The following is a 22,811-nucleotide window of genomic DNA, read 5'->3' as shown; positions in this document are numbered from 1 at the left end:
TTTTCATTTTTCTTTTCATTTTCCTTTTTTTCTTTTTTTGCAAAATATTAATATCTATTTGTATCATTAAATTAAATTTACATTTTCTATAAATCCGTTTTTTTTCATCGACGTGAATAAATAATCATCAATAGAAAAAAACTTATATTTTGCAATATATCAATTTCTTCTTTACCAATATTTTCTAAAAAATTAAATTATTCATCCATATCTTGATATATATTATATTTTATATTTCTTTTTCATTGAATAGCTTTTAAATCTTTTTTTTATCATTATATTTAGTTTTTCAATAATTATTCGCAGATTTTTATCCCTTTTCTATTAGAAATTTATTTAATAAAATATATAATTTAAATCGTTTCCATGGAAACGGCTTTTTTTCTCGAATTATCATTTGATGATCATAATTTTTATGATGGCCATAATTTTTTTCTGTACAAAATTCATGAATAACATCTTCTATTATCTGTTTGCTCAAAACAATGAAATTTTTTTTCAATATATCGAGATCATTTCTTTCCTATAAATTATAATATAATATAATATAATATTTCTGAATTTACTTTGCAGATTTTATTTATGATTCTGGAGAGATTGGTAGTATAATTAGCGATCCCATTATTTGATTATAATAAATTAATGAAAAAGAACACCATATTTGGTTTTTTCGTTCATTTGTGATTTGCATCTTATTTCATGCTTCATAATGCATGTCTGCCCTTTTTTATGCAATGACATAATATATCATTTAATTTAATTCAATAAAATAATACTAAGCTTAAACATTAAAGTTTAATTTTAAACACGAAGTTTAAATACTATACTAATAATAAATCTGAATATTAAATTAACTAGAAATAAAAATAAAATAAAATAAATTATAGATTATAAAGTAATTAAAAATAGATTAAAGTATAAAAATATAAAAAAGAGAGAAAAATATAAATATAAAAATATAAATTAAATAAAATGTTAAATTAAGTAATTAAAAATAATAATAGTATACAATACTATAGAAGAAGATTGTTCTGAAGAAACTATTGCTTTAAACATTGATGATTTTAAAGAACTCATTTTTTTTTCTTATTCTATTATTTAATGCAATTTTTCGGAGATTCTTTATTTTTCAAAATCTATTATTAATTATTAGTTTATATTAGTTTATATTAGTAAATGATATTAGTTTCACTTTATATAATTGATCAATTGTCAAAACTTACAACACTTTATCCACAATATAGATTTCAAGTTTTTAAGATACTCAGGAAAATCTTGAATTTTAATCTTTTACAAGATGACAATATATAGATAATATTCTAATGATACATGTCAAATGTGGCACGTATTTAATAATAGTATTACATTTAGTAATTAATAATTTTAAAAATATAAATAATTAAAGTAAAAAAATAAAAGTAGTAAAAGTTATATCTTGATATATTACAAGTGTACAAATTTTTACAAGATTGCGAATACATATCATTTGAGAATACATTTTTTGCATTTATATGAATTCATTATTTAAATTCAAAAACAATGAATTTTTTTATTAAATAAATTTTTAATAGACTTAAAAACTTTTATGTAATTATTTCACATGAAAAGACTATATAAATTTCAAAAAAATTTGAATTCAATCATTCATTTAATATTATTCAACCTGGTTCTTTTTATTTTTATAAAATCATTCGTATATAAAAAGATATATTTCATTATAGAATATTTTAAAAATTAGAGAGTTAATTTTATTTTTTGTTTTAATTTATTATGCCAATTGTTATGCCAATTTATTATGCCATTTGTTATGCCAATATATATTGTTACAAAATTAATATTCCATAATGATTTTTATAAATAATAATGTTTAATAAAATGATTTTAACTTCTATTAAATATTTGTTAATTCTTGTTTAAAATGAAGTAGGCAATCTAATTATTTAAAAGAATTTATTAAAATCATTCAAACAAAGAGTAATGTTGAATGAAACATGAAAACAGTAACGTTTTTAAGAAAAGGATTTAAAGAAATATTTCAATTAGAATATGAGCATAAAACTTAAAACTTTTTTCAGTCATATTTTTCAATCATATTCCAATATAATCTCTATCAGCATCCTACTTGAAAGCAATTATTATAAATACTTACAGATCAGTTTCCTAAAACTAGCGAACTCTATAAATTGAATAACCTAATTTTAAAGATTTTTCTTGGTTTGGAATATCACACAACTGATCCACGGTATCATTAATCGCTTATATACCTCATGATTCTTCAAGATGAAAATATAAAAGATCTCAGAGTAAATAATAAGTTTTGAAAAATTCGAGAAAAAAGCAGAACATTTTGATTTTTTGAATTATTCGAAAATTGAATAATTCAAAAGAAATTATTGAACTATTGAATATTTATTAAAATAATTCCACAATAAATTATATAAATTGTAATGTAAATTAACTCATAACTTATAACTTATTAATTTTTCTTTTGTGTTATCTACATTAATTTGTATAAGAATATATTCGCCATTATATAATAAATCGATGAAAATTAATTTATGTTGATCAAATCTAATCCATAATTCATTTTAATCTAATCTAACTAAGTTAACCTCTAATTTATTATTATTATTTATATTATATATAAATAATATAAATAATAATTATATTATATATAATATATAAATAATATATTATATATAATTTATTTTTTTTCTTTATTGCTTAGATTAGATCATAATCCTAAACTTAGATCCTAACCGATCACTGTTTAGAAGAAGATATCAAAACGAGCACAATAAGATCGACAACTTGAAGAATGAACATGATATAGATCGAAGTGACGGATGATCTTTCTCGTAAAAGAAAATAAACAAATCTCCAACAATCCAATAACATTTGGACAAGATGGAGGCTATTATTTCAAATGTTGGTTCAATCCAATAATAATGTTACATAATGTGCCAAATCAATCTAACAGAGATGGAACATAGAAGATGGGAACATAGAAGCGAATCATTATTAGAAATGATATTAATACTGGAGATCGTTCAGAGATAGAGAAAACGAACCAGCTTATCGATTGCCTATATGAAATATTAACCCTTTGCGCTTCAATCGTGACTCTCACCTTTGATGCGATAATTCGACAGATGTTTCTTGGGCAGAGTTGGGCAGTAATTAATTCTTGTGTAATCGATTTCTATAATTGATTATTAATATAATTATAGTAATTATAATTATTAATCAATAATTATTAGTCAATCATCGTTGAAATAAATCAGTAATTACAATTATCTTCTGTAATTTGTAATTATTGATCAGTAATTTTTTAATCATTCAATGATTATCCGCTTATCATTAGCGATACTTGGACTACAGAAGAATTACAATTTATAAAATTTTTAGCATCATCGTAATTGCCATTATAAAATTCAGAAAAATTGAATGTTATTATTGATATTTGCTCTAACTGTTTTTATTTTATAATTTTTTTTTTACAATTTAAAAGTTTTTATATATTATATTATTATATAATACACCATTGCCATCATCTTTGGCAGGTGTTCAGAGATTATTTTTATATAAAAACACATAAATTAGATAAAAGGTTTGAGATACGAGTTGTATTAAAAGCAAATTATATTAAAAATAAATAAATAAAAAAATAAAAATTTATTCTAAAGATTTTTTATGTAAAATTATGTGAAATATGTATATATTTCTAAAAAAAATAACAGTGTTGTTATAAAGCGAAAGTTAAATCATAATCACAAATTAAATCATAATCAAAAATATAATCGTTTTATTTCGTTTTATGATAATAATTAGTAAAGCAATCATGAGTACAACAATTTCTGATTCCTTCCTTATTCATTAATCAATGATTACCGATTATTTAATAATCAGTAGTCACAATTAATAATTTTAAATTAATCGTAATTTTCAATCATTAATCGGATTAGAGTTTTGCTCAACTATGCTCACTGGCACCATTTGAATTCGAACGGCGACAATATTTATTTATATTTGATTTTTAGAATATCGTTTCATGAATAGATTCCTAAGCTCTTTATTAATCTTATGAAGTGTAGAATAATACTGTCAAATGGCTAAATTTTTTTATTTCAAATTATTCATGATCGCGAATCAAACTACATCTTTAGCATTAATCCGAGTTTGAAAGTCGTGGCAATAGAAGTATTATTTTCAAAACTATTTTTTGGAGGAGATTAGAATTTTAGAAATATGATCAATTCTATATAAATCAGCAAAAAGAAAAAAGAAAAAAAATAGGGAAACGAACAACCGTTTACTCATCTATAATATATAAAAATTTTAATTGACCAATTGAAAGAAGATTTTCGCCAGAATCAAACTTCCATTTTATTGTATATATTACGCTCAACTCGCAGTATGAGTATTGCCATCTGTCAGGAGGAATAGTACTTAGTGATCACGTGTGCGAACTGTGTATGTATGTATATATGCAAGGTGGACCACATGTAATTAATATCTAATCTTCTTCTAAAATTCTCCTATATAATAATTACTATTAAGTATAAATTTCATTTCATACATAATACATTTCTTTCTTTAATTCCGATGAAATCTATTCGAATGGAAAATTGCACGTTTATTATATTAACAGGAATAAAAACGGATTGTAATGTTTGTTCCCAACGAAATGAGAAAGGTGAAAAACATCAAACGACATTTTTATTGTGATATTTGTCCTAACAAGCCGAGGATATATCTTGATAATTACTTTATAAAACAACAATATAGACTTTAATATTCAATAAATTTTCTTTCTTCATATGTAAAGATACATAAAATATTATATAATTATATGTGTGAAATTATTTTAAATTAACTGTATGTAATTCACTTTCCCGTGCGGGAAATCATTTGGTGTTATTGATTCGGCCAAGCAAAAAAAGTTTGAAGCACAAAGGGTTAAGAGAAACGAAAATGAGACAATTTCCTGTCATCTAAAGCAGCAAAGCTACGAATCCTGGATTTGTGATTCCGTATTGTGATATAATCGATTGCCGAATGGCCTGCGAATACCAGGAGAACGATATTAAAATAGACGAAATTCTCATCACTGATTGATATCATCATCCATATCATTATTGCAATCAAAAATTCTGAATGTAAAAAGATTGCATGTGAACTTGACGTTCAGCAAAGTCAAAACTTTAAGAAAAAGATTCTGTTTCTAAAATGGAATAGCGTTTTCAATTATACAAAGAAATACTATTTCTCTACATTGTGAAATATGGCAAATTACAGAGAAGTAGATCATGTTATCTGTTAGATCGCAAAAATAGAAAGGAAAGTGCTCTTGAAAAGATTGCAAAGAACAAGAGATCACATCAAAAATTTATAGGAGAAAAATCTATCACGAAAAGAATGAACAAAGTCAAATAGAACACGATAAAGACAAATTTTCTGTGTTCCAGTCTTCAATCACATCTATTAGATATGATCTATTTTGCGACAAAACATTCTCAATAATTAATTGGTTTGAAGATTAAGAAATTATTCTTTTCCCGTGATATGTACAGCAAAGTTGTTGGAACACGCACATTGGATTACTTAAAAATTAAGCAGAGTATAACATTGTACAGAGCATATATTTGATGATATTCCAATCTTCATAATTATATGGAAATTAAGCGCCATCAGACTTGTGAAGCAATACTGTATTATTTTTACGTGACAATGCTAACAGCTCTGTTATTCTATATATATAAGTATCTTCTTTTCATAGAAGCAAAAATGATTTGTCAGCAGATATGATTAAAAGTGAAATGTTAGTTAGAGCAGACAAGATGAAGACAAGAACTCCAAAACTTCGCCAATTATGTAAGGGTGATAGTAAGGGTGATTTTCTAGTTTTGAACAAATGGATGAATCACGATTAAAACACGCTCCCTACAACATAAGTTTTGATCTTATTTGTATAGAGAGAGTATCCATATGGCGCAACATAAAAAGAGAATGTGTGACTTCGATGTTGCCAAGACAAATACATACAAATAAAAAATTTTTAAAGAAGAAAAGAGAAAAAAAAGAAGAAAAGAGTGGAGGATGTGTGTTTATTAGAGTTACCAGTATAAAAAGCATCAGAGGCTGTGTGAGAGTTTTAGTCGATAAAAGTCGATAAAAGTCCACCTCCTTCTAAGGTGACTGAGATATCCAGAATTTCCCCCTGGACACCTGGTAAAAAGAAAAAATTAAATTTAAGATTGAGTATTTTATTAAAAAATAATATGATTCTATTTAAAAAAAAAAAACTTGACTAAAGAAATTAATAATACTGTATTATATCTCTTTCTACGCCATATAATTTTTAAAACAAATAATTTATAAGTTGTAAGTATTTCTATACAGCGTCCACTTTCTACACGTAGTGTTTAATTTCCTTTTTTTATAGTTTTCCATTGAAAGAATCTATTAAAACAATTATATCACTGCATGGATGATAATTATCCAACTAGAAAGAGCACAATCATTTTAATTAGAAAAAAACGATTTAAAAAAAAATGTCATGTAGTTTGGAAATCCAAATCTCAAGTTTTGATAGAATAATTGAAATTATAAATAGGTAAAATAAAAAAAAAAATTCATTTGAATCATAAAATAGCCATTTATACCATTTTCTTATCGAAAAAAAATCTGAAAGCAACCCGATAAAAAATCTAAATGCAAATCTAAGATGCAAATGTCTTTTCGAAAATTTATAAATATTAATAATTATTTCAGAATTCATTTGAATTTATTATAATTATTGTTAATTAAATTATTGTTGTTGTAAATTTATTATTAATATATTTCTGGCGAAAATCACATTATTTAATAAAAAGCGTATCATATATTCTTATATCGATGTTAAAAATTAAATTATTTTAAATATATTTTAAACAAAAAAAATATTTTAAACAAAAAAAATGGCTAACAAGGATATACTAAAAGCATTATTTTGTATTCCTTAATTTTATATGACAAATGTGTGATAATTTATGATTTTATATTGTAACGCTTAGACAATATATAGAATATAAAATATAATAAAAGGAAGAGTCAAAAATTTCGAAAAAAATTTTTGATAAATAGTTTTTTTCCATGAGAATATAAGATTCGTCAATTTTTTTCATTAAACAATAAACTTTCGATAATTGAGAAAATTGTAAAAATAATCAATGACAATGCTACTTTATCTAATTACAAAAAAATAATATTTCATAAATTAATGGAAAGTATGAATTTTAAATATGAAAAAAGAGGACATAACAGTTTTCTAAATATTAAAAAAAAATATATATATATACAACCAAGCTATTTAAAAAAATTAAAACAATTTAAGGAAATTAAGCATCAAATATATTACTTAGATAAAATATGGATTAACACCGGATATATAAAAAATTTTGTTTTTGACAAGATATTAATGTAATTTTTTTCCCTAATGCATTTTATAATAGATTATCTATGGAATTAAGAAATTAAGACAAAGATAAATGTCTTGTTATAATAAATATTCGCACATTAAAAGCGATAACGATTTTGTTAAAAATAGTTTATGAAATTTATATTTGGTTTTGAATGAAAAAAAAAATTATTATTACGAAATAAAAAATATTTGAAGATTGATTTTAAAAAATTTCAAATAAATTGAAAAAATTCAGTAATAGATATCATGGATAGTGTTTATCATTCACATTAATTTCAGAAAAAATCCAAACGATAATTTTTTTTTAAAAAAAGTGGACATATAAAATTGATTGCAATCAAAAAATATTTCTTTTTGTAATGATATGCTACAAAAAATAAAATATTAAATTATTTAAAGTTATTAAATATTATAGTAATATTATAAAATTAATAAATAATATATTTATTAAAATTAAATAATATAATTAATAAATAAATAAATATTAGAATATTACAGTAATAATAGAGTTATTAAATATTACAAAGCAGTAGAAAACTTATGGCTACGCAATAAATAAAATAACAAAATTAAAAATAATTCTTCGAATATCATTGTGAATTAAGTTGAAATGATATGGATCCAGATAAAAAATTATGTTGTAACAAAAAATATAATATTTAAATTTGCCGAAATAAAAAATTTATTTTACGAAGCATTAAGTATAAATTTTAAATATATATATTATATATAAAGAAAGAAAATTAGCAAAATTACATATAGTATGTATCATTGAAACTAAATTTTGATAATAAATAATATAATTAGATAATAGAATCAAATAACTATCCAATCTTTATTTTAAATACTATTAAATATATATAATATTAAATAATATTATAAATAATAATAGTTGAAATCAAACACAGAATCAGATTCAAAATAAAAAATATTCATTACTTAAAAGTTATTTTTTGTATTGATTAAATTATTCACAATAAATAATTTCTCAATAACTATATAATGGAAAAAATAGAAATATGGAACTTGCGCAAGATAATCTTATCTGATATAATAAGATAATTTAAGAATCTCAAATGAAAAATGTTATCATATTTGACAATTATGTGAATACACTGTCTTTTCCATATACATATTTATCTTATTTGATTCGCATCTTTGAACGGATAGTAATTGAATACAAAAACATTTTAAAAATTTATAAAAACTGAAATAGCAATATTTTATAAAAATTAAATATTGATATCTTTTTATTTTATAAATAACATATCTTAAGCAGTCTATTGAAAATTATTTTTTGGACTTTTGATTCATCAATATAATTTATTTATATATTTCTTTATACTTCTATAACTTTTTTACTTGTTGTTTTATTAGACAAATTTTATATCAAATTGAAATATTGAACTAGATTTATCGATTTATTTTTATGTATTTATGTTATTTTAAAATATTGTACAAAGTTTTATAAAATTGAGCGAGTATTTGAATAAAATCAAAATTATTATATTTTTTATGTTCGAGTTATTATGATTCATATCATAGAAATTCTGTCGTAAAATGATTCATTAAACATCGTAAATATATAGAGAATAATAATTGATAAATATCTATTGTATTTTATTGTATGAAACAATCAATATAAATTGAATTATGTAAATACTTTATTCTCATTTTTATTATATTACTTGCTAAAATTACCAATAAATTTTTATTTTTATGATAAATTTCAGAAATATAATATTGAAATTTGATAAATTTTCAATTTATTTCTCAATTCATTCATCAACTTTAATGGAATATTAAAGTGATCAATATTATTAATAGAGAATATATAAATATTTATATATCACTTAATGATTGTCTACTGTGATAAAAAGTAACAAAAACGATCTTGAATATTATTCTGATTCTACTGATAATAGAATCAGTTATATAGAGTTATTATGATTCTAGAATCTCTGATAGTAGAATCAGTTTATTGATAATCAAAATTATACAAATGGTGCGATATCATAAATTATCTATAATAATACATAAAGTAGGAATGAAGAATCAAATAATACATATGAATCAAAAAACGGAAAAATAATATAGTCTAATATAATCTAATTCCTCCAAATCGATCGTCCTTCAACAGAAAATATTATTGTTTTTGAGAAAGCTGATGCTACAAGATATGCCTTATCAATAAACATAGATGTAAAGTCTATTTTTCTTTTATATATTTTTGCAGCATAGAACATAATTAGAAAATTATGAATGAAAGTTGGATAAAAACATTCAAGAAATATTGATTTTTGAATTAGAAGTATTTTTGATCAACTTATTTCGGGTAATATTTACAAATCATATGAAAAAACAACAGAATGCTTATAACATAGAAATAGATTTATTTTCATAATATCTTTGCAAAAATTCTACGAAATTTCTAAAATAAATCATACAATAATATATTATAATCTAAAGAAACAGATAAATTAACAATTATAAATTATTAATTATTAATTATTAGTTATAAAAATTATTAATTAATTATAATATATTAATTATAATATATTTTGATAATTATATTATCAAAATTATAATATCTTATAATGTTATTATCGATAAACAACAAATAGTAGCATTCAAAAGATGATATTCTATTCGCCAATTTAAAGTAATCCTAATTAATATGGAATAAAAATTTGAACTTTATTTAGAAAATCCATATGCAATATAATATGCAAATATATACAGGTAAACTATCGATACTCTCTTTCTCCACTCAAAATTAAAATTTTCACATTATAAGTAATTTCGTAAAACAAAAAATAAAATATAATATATAACAATTTTTTTAGTTTTTATGATTTGAATCAAAGTTCGTTAATACAGATTATTTCTAATAAACACGTTTGAAAAAACAAACCAGAATTACAAAAAAAAATTTTCAATAAAAAACAATGTTATTATTGACATTTTTTTTAGCAATGTATTTCAACAGTCAAACAAAAGAAATGTTGCTCAAAACATTAAAAACATATCTCTAAAAGACACACAAATTATATTAATTGTATATATTATATTAATTGTATTTATTGTATATTATTGTATATTATTATTATATTGTATTAATTGTATTGTATATTATAAAAATTAGAATAATATATATTTTATTATTTTCATTATTTCAATATCACTTATATTCATAATTTTCCAAACAACTTATCGTTTTAATAAATTTTATTGCAAAACCGGCCAAAAAGATACAAAAAGATAGCACACTATATAAGCAAAATATTTTTTAATTATTGAAATAATATATTGAATTGTTTTTGATATTTATATTACTTAATTAGAATAATGAATTATTTTAATATATTTATTACGAGAAGAAAAAATTTTATTGCAAAATATGTAAAAAATAAAAAAAAAACGAAAAATTAGTACAAAAAGATAACATAAAAATTTCTTTAATTTTTAAAAAATTTAAAAATAAAAATGTATATAAAAAAATATTATTTCAATATTTTATAATTCCATGTTTTTATTTGTATAAACGTTTATATAAAGAAATATTTTTTTTTTACTGTTTTTTATACTGATTTAATTGTGCTTAGCAATTTTCGATAATGTTCAAATCTGGCCACTCTAAAATTTGGATGTTTTCTTATTTAAGAATATTATATTATAATTATTTTTCTTATATCGTTTTATTTTTAAAATTGCACGTTGCTGATGATCGATTACCTTGGACGACTTGTTTTCTTTTCTTTCCTATATTTACATTTGCATATTTTAACAAATTTTAAATAAACAATTTTGCGTCTACGATTCATTAGTTTTGCATTTTTAATAATAGAATAATTTTCTTTTCTCAAATTTTGTATTATTTCAAAATTATTCAATTTTTTACCTCGAATCCATTGTTTCAAATTTCACAATATTTCGATTCTATAACACGCATGATATTATTTGCTCGTGCGAACAGTTCGACAAATTAGCATCAACTAAAGAAGGAAAAATGAGGTATAGCTCATGGTACGCAATAGCCTATACTAATGTTTATGTTTTTGGCTTAACTTTGTTCGAATAAACAAAAAGGAAAAATTTACATTGGACGTGTACAATCTATTACTGAAAATTGATATATAACGAGAATTTTGTTGTTCAATTATATTTGAGAAAGTTAATTAAATTCCATTAATCTGTTATCTTTTTATCATAGAGTATAATTTTCGATTTTTATTTATTTACAATTATTTATACTTTAATACTTTATTTATACAGCAATACAATCGAGGAAAATTATAATAAGAAAAGCATATTCGTTCTGTTCTGGAAACGATTCTATCAAATCGATAATCATTGATTATCTTGTTGTGGTTTACATTAGTCATGTTGTTCTATACTATAGTTATTAACATTCATAACAATATTTTCAAATTATTTATTCTATCCCCTATATATAAAAATAAAAAACAGAAAAATAAGTTTCTTTGAATTATTTTACATTTGATTTATACTGGACACAATTAATGTAAGTTTTGATAAACAAAGACAAATTATCTTTTATTAATATATATTTTATGCTTATCTTCATGAATTTATTATTTTTCTATATTGTTCTTTTATTTTTATTATTGAATATATATACGTTATTCAGAAAAGGATTCAGAAAATAAGTTCAATAAATATAGGATATAGGTATCTCCAATGATTTATTTTGATACTATATTACCAAATATCTTAAGTAACCTTCAAAAAGTTTTAGTCACAGTTTACATTATTCTTTAAAAAGTTATATGATAGCTTATTTTTTTCCACGAAATGATAAATTTAATGTGATTAATCCAGTAGAATTAATTTTTGAACTCATTATCAATGTTTAAGTAAAAATTAACACTTGATAAATTTTTTTACGGCAGGAGTCTCTAGACATTCTCTATATTAATTGAATAATAAAAATATCATGTTTTCACAATCGTTCATTTATCAATTAAATATGACGTATAATAAATATATTAAAAATATTATGGAATATCGCAAAAGAAGAAAAATTAAATTACACTAAAATAGCTAAAAGAGTTATAAGAAAATGTAATAAAATATATAATCTATAAATTTCTACTATGCGAATTTACAATTATATTAGTCTTTTAAAAAGAATAATATGCAGAATAAAAAAATTCAGATTTATCCTCAAATAATACGATCTCACAAAATTGACAAATTTTATTGCTTAGAAAATGAAATTATTAAAGGAAATATAATTTTTTAATTTTATATTGAAAAAAAAATTATTTCTAATGGTTTAAAAATTATTAATGACTATTAGATTTTACATGAAAAATCTATAAATTACATAGATTATTAAAAAATATGAGTTTCAAATGAAAAGAGTGCAGCATTAAGAAAAAGATTAATCGAAAAACCAAATTGTCATCTAAAAGGAAAAATATTTAAAGATAATTCGATATTAGAAGACAATATAAGAACATTGTATATAAATAGATAGATAATAAACAAAATACAATTAGTAAACAAAGAAATAATTCATATCTTAAAAAATACAAGTTCTTTTTATAGATTTATAAAAGCTAAAAAATAAATAGTAAAATGGACTTATTAAAGAAATTAGTTAATTTTCAAAGCATCACAAAAGATTATTATGGACAAATAAAATTCAAATTTTAAAAAATAGATTGAAGAAAAGTTTATTAGCTTATTATTATCTCATATTCCACAAAATTTAATTGTGATAGATAATGTTCCATATCATACATAATACTTTCTAAATAAAATAAAAAGAAGGATATTTTTATGCAAGGATATTCTTAATGAAAATATGAATAAATATAAATTATTAAAACTTATAAAAAAAATATCAAAAGAAAATAATATATAATATTATATATAAAATATAAAAGAGAAAGACAAAAAAAACATTTAAAATAGATGAATTTATTAAATTACAAGGACAGTATATTGAGATTATCTTTCAGATAATACTAACTTACTAGCAATGCGTATATATATACAGTATAAGTTAAATGTTTTGGCAAATTGACATATTTTATTAATGTTTTTTCGATTATCCTATAATTTGCAGATAATACTTTTTTCAAAGAATTATTCGAAATGTTTATTCATATTTTCCGAGTATAATTACGTTTTCTTTCGTGTTATTTTCTGCTTCTTTTTTTTTTATATTTTTAATGTTTATATTTTTCTCAAAATTTATTTAAAATAATAGGATTTTTAAAAAATATATGCAATTTAAAAAATGTATGAAATAACAGATTCAATTGTCTTCGATGTTCATTTGCCCATGTTATTTAATATTATTTAATATACAACAGATAAAAAATTCCAAATATAAGATTTTAGATATCGTAAATTATTAGTAATAAAATATAGGTTATAATACAACTATAATTTTTATTAAACAATTTATTAGTAAGATAGAATTTAGTAAAATTCAATTTAGAAAACAATTCCTTTCTTTTAATTTATACATATAAATATCTAAAGAAATATCTATTTTTTATAGTTTCATTCTTTTTAAATTCAATTTAACATTTTACATTATTAAAATTGTAAAAGTAATTTGAATGTAATAATAATAAATTCTTTTACCTCCATGATTTTTGTACATTTGTTATGCAATTCATTGACAAATTTATTTATTCAAATTTGTTTCCCTAATAAGATATGTTATGCATAACACAATAACAATTTTTAATTTTAAAAGAAAAGTCAAAAAATTTATCACACAATTCTATTGCACATGAATTTTATTATTTTACATTAAAGAGCGATTCTAGTAATAATCGTTCTCCAATTGTAGCAAGATTATTGTCAAGATGGTGGAAAAATCAATTAGACGGAATTTCAAAATAGTATTCTTCGATTTCTTATATAGATATTTTATATAGCAATTTGATATCTCTGTATATTTCTATTACTTTTGTATTTTTTTTTTTGTAATTATTTTTATATTATTTAAAATTGATGAAATAAAATTTTGAAACAAAATATAACTGTGATAGAATAGTTGAAAAAATATTGATTATTAAATGATATTGTAATGATAATCATGTTATCAATTCAAAATATTTTGATTTTATTGATGTAATATTTTAATTATTATATTTTAATTTTTCCGGATTAAATCTACTGATTTTATCAATACTTTTAAAATATTATACGCATCTCAAAATATATCTTATAATTGTATATATATAAATATACATAATCTTATACATATTATAAAATGTAAAAAAGTAATGTATTTCTTAATAATTTTAATGTTCTGAAATTTTTACATTTTTTACAATTTATGATAAATTTCCTATTTTTAGAAACATATATTTAATATTAAAAGATATATTAATAATTAATATCAAAATTATGAAAAAATTTAAATATCCTAATTTTCATAATTTAATTTAAAAATTATTGACAACAAATTAGGCAATCTGAAAATTCAAAAATGAAATTTTGCATATATAAGAAGAATTAGATTGCATATATAAGAATCATCTAGAACAACTCTATTTTTCATTTGTGCCAAAATTCGACTTTAAAAATAAAATCATTCTTTGAAAAAATTTAGAATTTTCTTTTTTATAAAATATATTTAAAAAAATATTTAAAAAAAAATTGATACAAAAATTATATCATTTTGTATCTATTAAACTAGATAAAAAAAATATTTTGAAAAATATTGGTATTGGTTTTTAATACGGTTAAATTTTCAACGTTAAAGAATTATTCTTTAAACCTTCTAATTTATTTAGAAATATCAATATAGAAAGAGAAAATTGTGACCTTTGAAGAGATCGCAGAAACACAATCGTTTGCTAATAAACCAAGCTTAAAAACAAAGGAAGGCAGCAACGTTCGGAAACTAGAATGAAAAAGTTTCGAGAAACATGATTTGAAGCCAATGACGCAGAAAACAAAAAGATCTTATTTAAAAAAAAAAAAAGATATTTTTCATCCTCATTTCTATCACTTAAAATTTTTTTTTTATTTATACATATTAAAAGTCTTTTCATATGCATGCTATAGTCTTTTCATACATAAAACAAAAATCTATATATAAATTATTATAATTTATTTTAATGAAATAAAACTATTTTTTCAAATTTGTAATCTAATTAACAATTTTCTTTTATAAACTAATTCCATGAGGTGATATTTAATTAATAATTAAATCTATTTAATTTTTTTATTTTTAATTTTTGCACATGTAAATTATTAATATGAAATTTAATTACAACAGTTTTTATTAATAAAATGAATAATGAAAAAAAATGCGAAGAAAGAGATATCAGTCGAATAAATAAGTGCGAGCGGTTTCCGAGATCGCGAGAATCAATCGATAACATGTTGACTGCTATGTTTCTAACGAAATCTAGTTCAGGCTACGCACATCGCTGTACTCCTAGTGTATCGATATTTTAATAATACAAGTTGATGTCCCAAAAATGATGTCTCGCATCATTTATTTTCATCATTACTGTTCGTGTCTGCAATAGAAATATCGATAATTATAGAAATATCGAAATATTGATAACAGTTTTTTATACAATTATTTAGTATAATCAGAAATGGGATTAAATCGTATCGAAAATTTAGTATTCAACTTTTTCTAGAGATTTCAATTGTAAATATTTTAATAATTTATAAAATTGCAACAAAAAAAAATATAAAAATTAGAAGATTTTAGAGAATTTAGAGAATTATTAGATGTAAAATTATTAGGATTATCTGAAAACAAAACCTTATCAAAACTTTCAACAGTCAACTTTCAGAGTCAACATAATATCGTTCGGAAAAATAATTCTAGTATAAGTATTAGATGCAAATTAGCTGCATTAGGTGCATGCAAATTATGCATTCAAATAAAAGAGGACAAAAACGGACCCATCAAACTCGCGAAGGAATTTAAAAAAGGCAACAACTTTTTGTCCAAATTATCCGAATCAATCTCAGCTTTGTATAAAATGTTTTAAAATTTTATATTCAAAATAATTTTTTTAATAAATTATTTTTTTATTATTTTTATAAATAACAATTTAATAATTTTATTATATCCTGTGGAATATCTTTCCAAATACCTACGAAGATTCTTCACAAGTAGTCAAATATGCGTTACTCAAATATGAGTGATGCGGCTCGATGAGAACTTTTGCTGTCACCCGAATATGGGTGACGCGGCAGTCAACGTGATAAGTTAAGAACATTGGTAAAATCAGAATGAAAACAATAGGAGCTATGATTCAATCTCTATTTTTTCAAAACACACAGTTATTATATTATAATATTTAGAATTTCAGCAAGCAAACATCTTTCATTATTATACATATTTTGAAGAAAAATCTATAGAAATATAAAGATTAAAAATCTTTAAGAATATAAAAATTATTATCTATGGAAATATAGTTTATAATATTAAAATTGTTAGCTAGTAAAAATATTTTTTCAAAATAAACAACAAAAAATATTTGGCTTGAAAAAAATACATCGCTAATTTTTCTTTATTTGAAATTGCCCACAAAGTGAAAAATTCGAAAAATTCGAGTGAAAAATTTATAAAAACAAAAAAACTATAAATTTTTATAATTTTTATTTGAAATCATTCAATAGATATCATTTAATTAATAACAAAATGAAATAACAAATCATTTTATTCTTTTCTAAAGAATAATATTATGATTTGCCGCTATCTTAAATTCCTTTTTGATTGTTATAAATCAAATAATATACCTGATCTATAATAAAAATTAATAAACATTTAGTTAGCGATATATTTATTTCAAAATAATATATTTATTTCAAAAATATTATGTAATAATTATAATAGAAGTTAATATTGATAGTTTCAAAAATCTCAAACAAGATAGTGAAACGAATAGAAATGTATAAAAATTTTCTCGGAATAATTCTCGGAATTTAAAAATTTAGAATGTTCGATGCTATTTTGGAATCGATTGAAACAATTATGCTTTGCAGATCAGAAAAAGAATAGGATAATCTGTAATTCATGATATAAATGGAAAAAGATTCTATGGCTTGAAATAAGATAAAAATCAAGAATAAAGAAATTATGTGGAAAACTTCGTTTTCAAATAAATCCAATTTGATAATTTTTTAAATATTATATAAGTGAAATTAGCTAATTTTTTATATGAACAAGTTCAGGATTATTTTAAATATGAAAATAAGTAAAAAATATAGAATACATTTTTTTAAATAAAAAATTAGTTTTCAAAGAATTTTAAAAATTTACTGATTATATAACTCTTTGAATATGTATATTTAATTTCGATTTTTCTAAAAATAGATTATAAAATTTTATTTTACATTTTCTTTTTTTTTTTTTTCCTTATTTTCGCATGTAAAATAATTATTAATATTATTGATTTTATTTGAAAATTTTGAAAACTTGATTTATTTGAAAATAAAATTACACATAAAAAAAAAATATATTCTATTTTCATCTTATTTTGATTCATAGAATCCTCTATCTTTATTTATAAAATTTATGCAGTATTCTATATAAATATACAATTCTAAAATAAACATAAATTTGGGATTATAAGAAGATTTAATTTCATTTTCATTTTATAATAATTAATAATATATCTTATGAAATTAAACATTAACAAATGTTTAGTGTTTGCTTTGAGAAAATGTTCTTTTGAAAAAACTCTAGCAGCATTTTCTCGTATAAATCATCAAATTGATTAGAAATCATCAATGTTTTTTTTTTCTATTACAATATATTAGATTATCAAAAACATCACAAAAGAAATTATATGAAAATAGCTGACAAAATACATAATGTTAATTTAATTCATAATGTTTATTATAAAATACCTCCTTTGTAGTAAATTCTTGAATCATAAAATTTTGTCCAGAATTGTCGAATGAAACACTCAAAGTACATTTGAGTCATTAATATTATAAATCAAAGTCATTTATTCTTCTGGATTCTATTATATATTTTTGAAAGAAAAATATCTCAATATAAAATAAAAAATTAAATAATGAAAAATAAAGAAATAAAAAATTAAAAAACCAAAAATATTCTTTGTTACATAATCTAAATATAATAAACAAAATTTTCTTATATATTTATATTTTCTTATCTCTTCAATATAAAAATTTTCTTCTTTAATTTTTCTTTTATTTCTATAAAACGATTTTCATATTTGTCCCCATTCTGTGAAATCCTTTCTTATTCCTTCTTTTTTTTTTCTCTCTCTATTATTTTACTGCCATCTTGTGTTTACCTTTTTAAATTATTTAATTAATTAAAAATAACTTCTTCACCGATTCTTCTTACATTATCTTTTTTTCATCTAATTCTTTTAATTCATTTTTCTTTATATTCGGCTTTCTTTTTTTTTAATTTCATTATCTTTTTTTTTCTTTCTCAAAATTTTTTTCATATTTTCTTAATATTTTTTAATATTTTGACATTCTTAAATCTTTTATATATGTGTGAATACTACATATAATTTAAGATAATATAATATAACTATAATAAATATTGCTTATCTTATATTATATAATACAAACAAAAATTAATTATAATAAAATATTCAAAAAACGAAAAAAAAACAATAAATAAAATATAATGAAATTAATTATAATTTATATCAGAAAATTAAAAAAAAATAAAAATTTTGTAAACATAATAATAGATACAAAAGCAACTGTTTATAAAATCAATATTATAAATCAAATAATCATTTCAATAACCATTCAGAAAGAAAATTCTTTACTGATTTCAATGATTTTTAAATATATTAAAAATCAAAATTTTCCTATATACGTTTTGCTTTTCAAAGATATTTCCAAAAAAGAGATTACTATTATCATGTAAAATTTTTTTATATATCCGCAATTATATATGCATAAGGAACTATCTCTTATTCTATAATATAAACATAATATGATGATAAAAAAAATTTATAATGGATGAGTTATATTCGGTCTAACGAGACAAATCAATAGATATAAACATATGGTTGATATATAGCCAAGGACATCAAGCAGGTTTCATATATATATCAATATTAAATATATTTCAATATTATATATCTAATATTATATAATATTAAATATGAAATTATTCTCAACAAATATATCGAAATATATTTAATAACAGAATAATAAATATAATAATAAATAAATATAAAATATAAATATAAATACAAAAATATAATTATATACAATTAATATTTTTTTATTCTGAATTGAAATTATTTGATTTTGAAGTTTTGTTAATTATCTGATTTCATCAAATGATTTAAATTTAATGCTTTTATTATTGATTCAATTATTCCATTTAACTGCGAAAATGTATAATATATAATTTATAATTATAATATATTTATAATTTATATTATCTTTATAATAATAATAAAATTTATAACATATAAATATTTTATGCAATTTAATTATATTCATTATTTTGTAAAATATATATTTTACATTTTATATATCAGAAAATTTAAAATATATTTGATTGCAACGTAATTTTTGAGCTCATATACATAAAATTTTATTATGGAAATATTTAATTATAGAAATACAATTATATTTTTTGTTTTTGCTATTTCATTTATATAATATTACTTAGAAAATATAATTATTATATAATTTCAATTATATAAATATAAATATCATTTATTTTTTACTGTTTAACAATATGTAGCAATCTATCTCTTTTGTATATAGCCAATATTGAATATCTTTTTTTTTCCAATTACTGTTGAAAATTTTTTCAATTTTATAGAACGTGATACAAAGCATCATTCATTATAATCATTATAATCATTTGAATGTTCTTCAATTTTTTTAATCATTTTTGAAAATCATTCCTTAAATTTTATTACTTATTTTTATTATTTCTTCATTTTTAATTTACAATTTCTTTTCTCGATTCAAAAGACAATACATTTTCCATAAAGCTACTGATTAATATATGTAATTATCAAACGTTTTCTTTTTATGGAAGAATTTTTTAAACCAGTTGATAAGCTGCTGGAATATAATCAAATTCTTCCATATTGAATTCATCATATATCTTGTACTGATTTAGGTTTCATCTAAATACGACGATTAGTTTTTCTTAATTGAAAATAATTTCTTCCAAACAATTATTTCATTTATCAATTATCATTTATATTTATTATTTATTTATCATTTACTATTTAAGAAATTATTCCACCTTTATCAAATAAATTTAAAAATTAATATTTTTTAATAATTTATGATATGAATTTATATTATAATATGAATTCTTTTTAAAATTAAGTAAGAATCAGTGTTTATAATTTCTAAAATTTTTTTATGAAAAATATAATTCAATAGTTCATCTCAGTGAAAAAATTGGTGAATTATTCCAATGATTATATAATATACAAATCGTCTATTTTTTAAAAAATTTTCTAATGCCTTTTCATTCTCTTTGGAAGCTATGGATTGATGGATTGAAAATTAAATTATATTTTTCTTAAATATTCGTAAAATATTACATTTTGTTAAAATGTATATATATGTATTTCTTATATCTCAAAAATTTTTCTTGCAACTTTTATTATATTATCAATTGATTTTTCCATATTCTTTATTTCATTTTTTCTTTTATAAATATTTAAGATAAATATTCTTCTTATTCGTAATAAAAAAAAAATGTTTTTTTAGTATTTTTTAATAGATGACATGCTAATGTTTTATAATTCATTATAAAATATAATTTATATAATATAATTTATAATCAGAATTACGATATAACAAAAAGGTAAAAAATATAACATATACGTCAAATATTTGTACAAATCTGATCATTTCTCAAGTTTTTTCCAGTAATCACTTCAAGGAATAATCTTTTCTCTATTGAAGAAAGAAAAAAATATATCCTTGAAATTTCTTTGTGATCGTTTGAAAATTATTTAGATTTATGCTTAACTTTACATGCAAAAGTCTTTGATAAGAAATCAATTTAGTATGAGCTTAATAAGAATAAAAATAAGTTTCATATCATATCGTCAACGAGATATTTGTAATAAAATTATCATAATATTCTATTTCGATATTATTTGTATTAAAAGTTTTTAAATTGTTTCTGTGCGTCAGTATTAATATTTTTTTATTTTTAATTTTATTTCCTTTAACTATATATAATAATATATTAATATACGACAGATCACGCGGCCTCCGTGGCGCAATCGGCTAGCGCGTTCGGCTGTTAACCGAAAGGTTGGTGGTTCGATCCCACCTGGGGGCGAATCGATTTTTTGTACAATATAAAAGAAGATCTCTTAAATTAAATGAAGATGGAAATAAATATAAATGATATCATTTTCATGATATTTATATCAAGAAGTGTTTTTTTTTTTCCCCTTTAAAACAATTATGGAATTGTTTCTTTGCTTATTCAATGTAAAGATAATATTACGATAGTAAAAGAGACAATTATGAAAGATACTATAAAAAATATATATATATAATTGAATAAATACTATTTGACGCAAGAATTCGTTACAAAAGATCTTTAAGTTGAAGATTCATGTAATATCCAAACCTTATTAAATATATCCTTCCTGATTTGAAGATATGGATGAAGATATAGCAATATAAGTTATCAAATATAATAACAAATATATGAAGATATTCTTTCTGTTAGTTCATTATAGTTTTCGTGCTGTTTAAAATACATAAGAATATATTTAAATGGATATTGTTTATCAAATTACGATACAGAAAATATAATGTTTAAGATAGAGATTTAGTTTCTATCAAAACCAAACATATTTTGAAGAATCAATAAGTGCATCTTTCTCGATATTCTATCATTATTATATATTAAAATTTTAGGAAAACATTAATGAAGAATAAGGTATTGAAAAAAAATATATGGTTTCGTATAAGAATGAATAGTTTTCATATAAATCTAAAAGAAAAGAAAGCTAATCTAACCTAATCTAATCTAATTTAACCTAACCTGATCTAATGTAATCTATATCATCAAATTATGAAAAATTATAAGGTGATGATCAAATTTTGAATATATTAATAGATAGATCTTATATAAAGTTTATCAAACTATTATAAAAAAAAAAAAGTAACAAAACACTGGTGAATGAAATTATAGTCAAATATTATAAAAAAAGAAATCAATGTAAATTTTTAAAAAAATTAAAAAAAAGCAGCAAAGGCAGAAAAGAGATATGTAAAGAATGTATCCATTTTAAAAGTTCCATATAAATTTAAAAACAAAATTTAAAATTAGCATGGAAAGAATTTATATGTAATTAGCTAAATAAAGATTCTTGGAAGA

General features: G+C 20.5%; 1 non-coding gene across 1 annotated transcript; it reads left to right on the top strand.

The window, feature by feature from the left end:
- The first annotated feature begins 21,684 nt into the window (after positions 1 to 21,684).
- On the top strand, positions 21,685 to 21,758 carry TRNAN-GUU. The gene has a single exon. It is a non-coding gene; the product is annotated as a tRNA-Asn (tRNA).
- The last annotated feature ends 1,053 nt before the right edge of the window (positions 21,759 to 22,811 follow it).

Source organism: Apis mellifera, linkage group LG13, assembly GCF_003254395.2.
Source record: "Apis mellifera strain DH4 linkage group LG13, Amel_HAv3.1, whole genome shotgun sequence".
NCBI lineage: Eukaryota > Metazoa > Arthropoda > Insecta > Hymenoptera > Apidae > Apis > Apis mellifera.
Note: the sequence above shows the minus strand (reverse complement) of the source record. Positions and strands in the feature narration are given on the sequence as shown.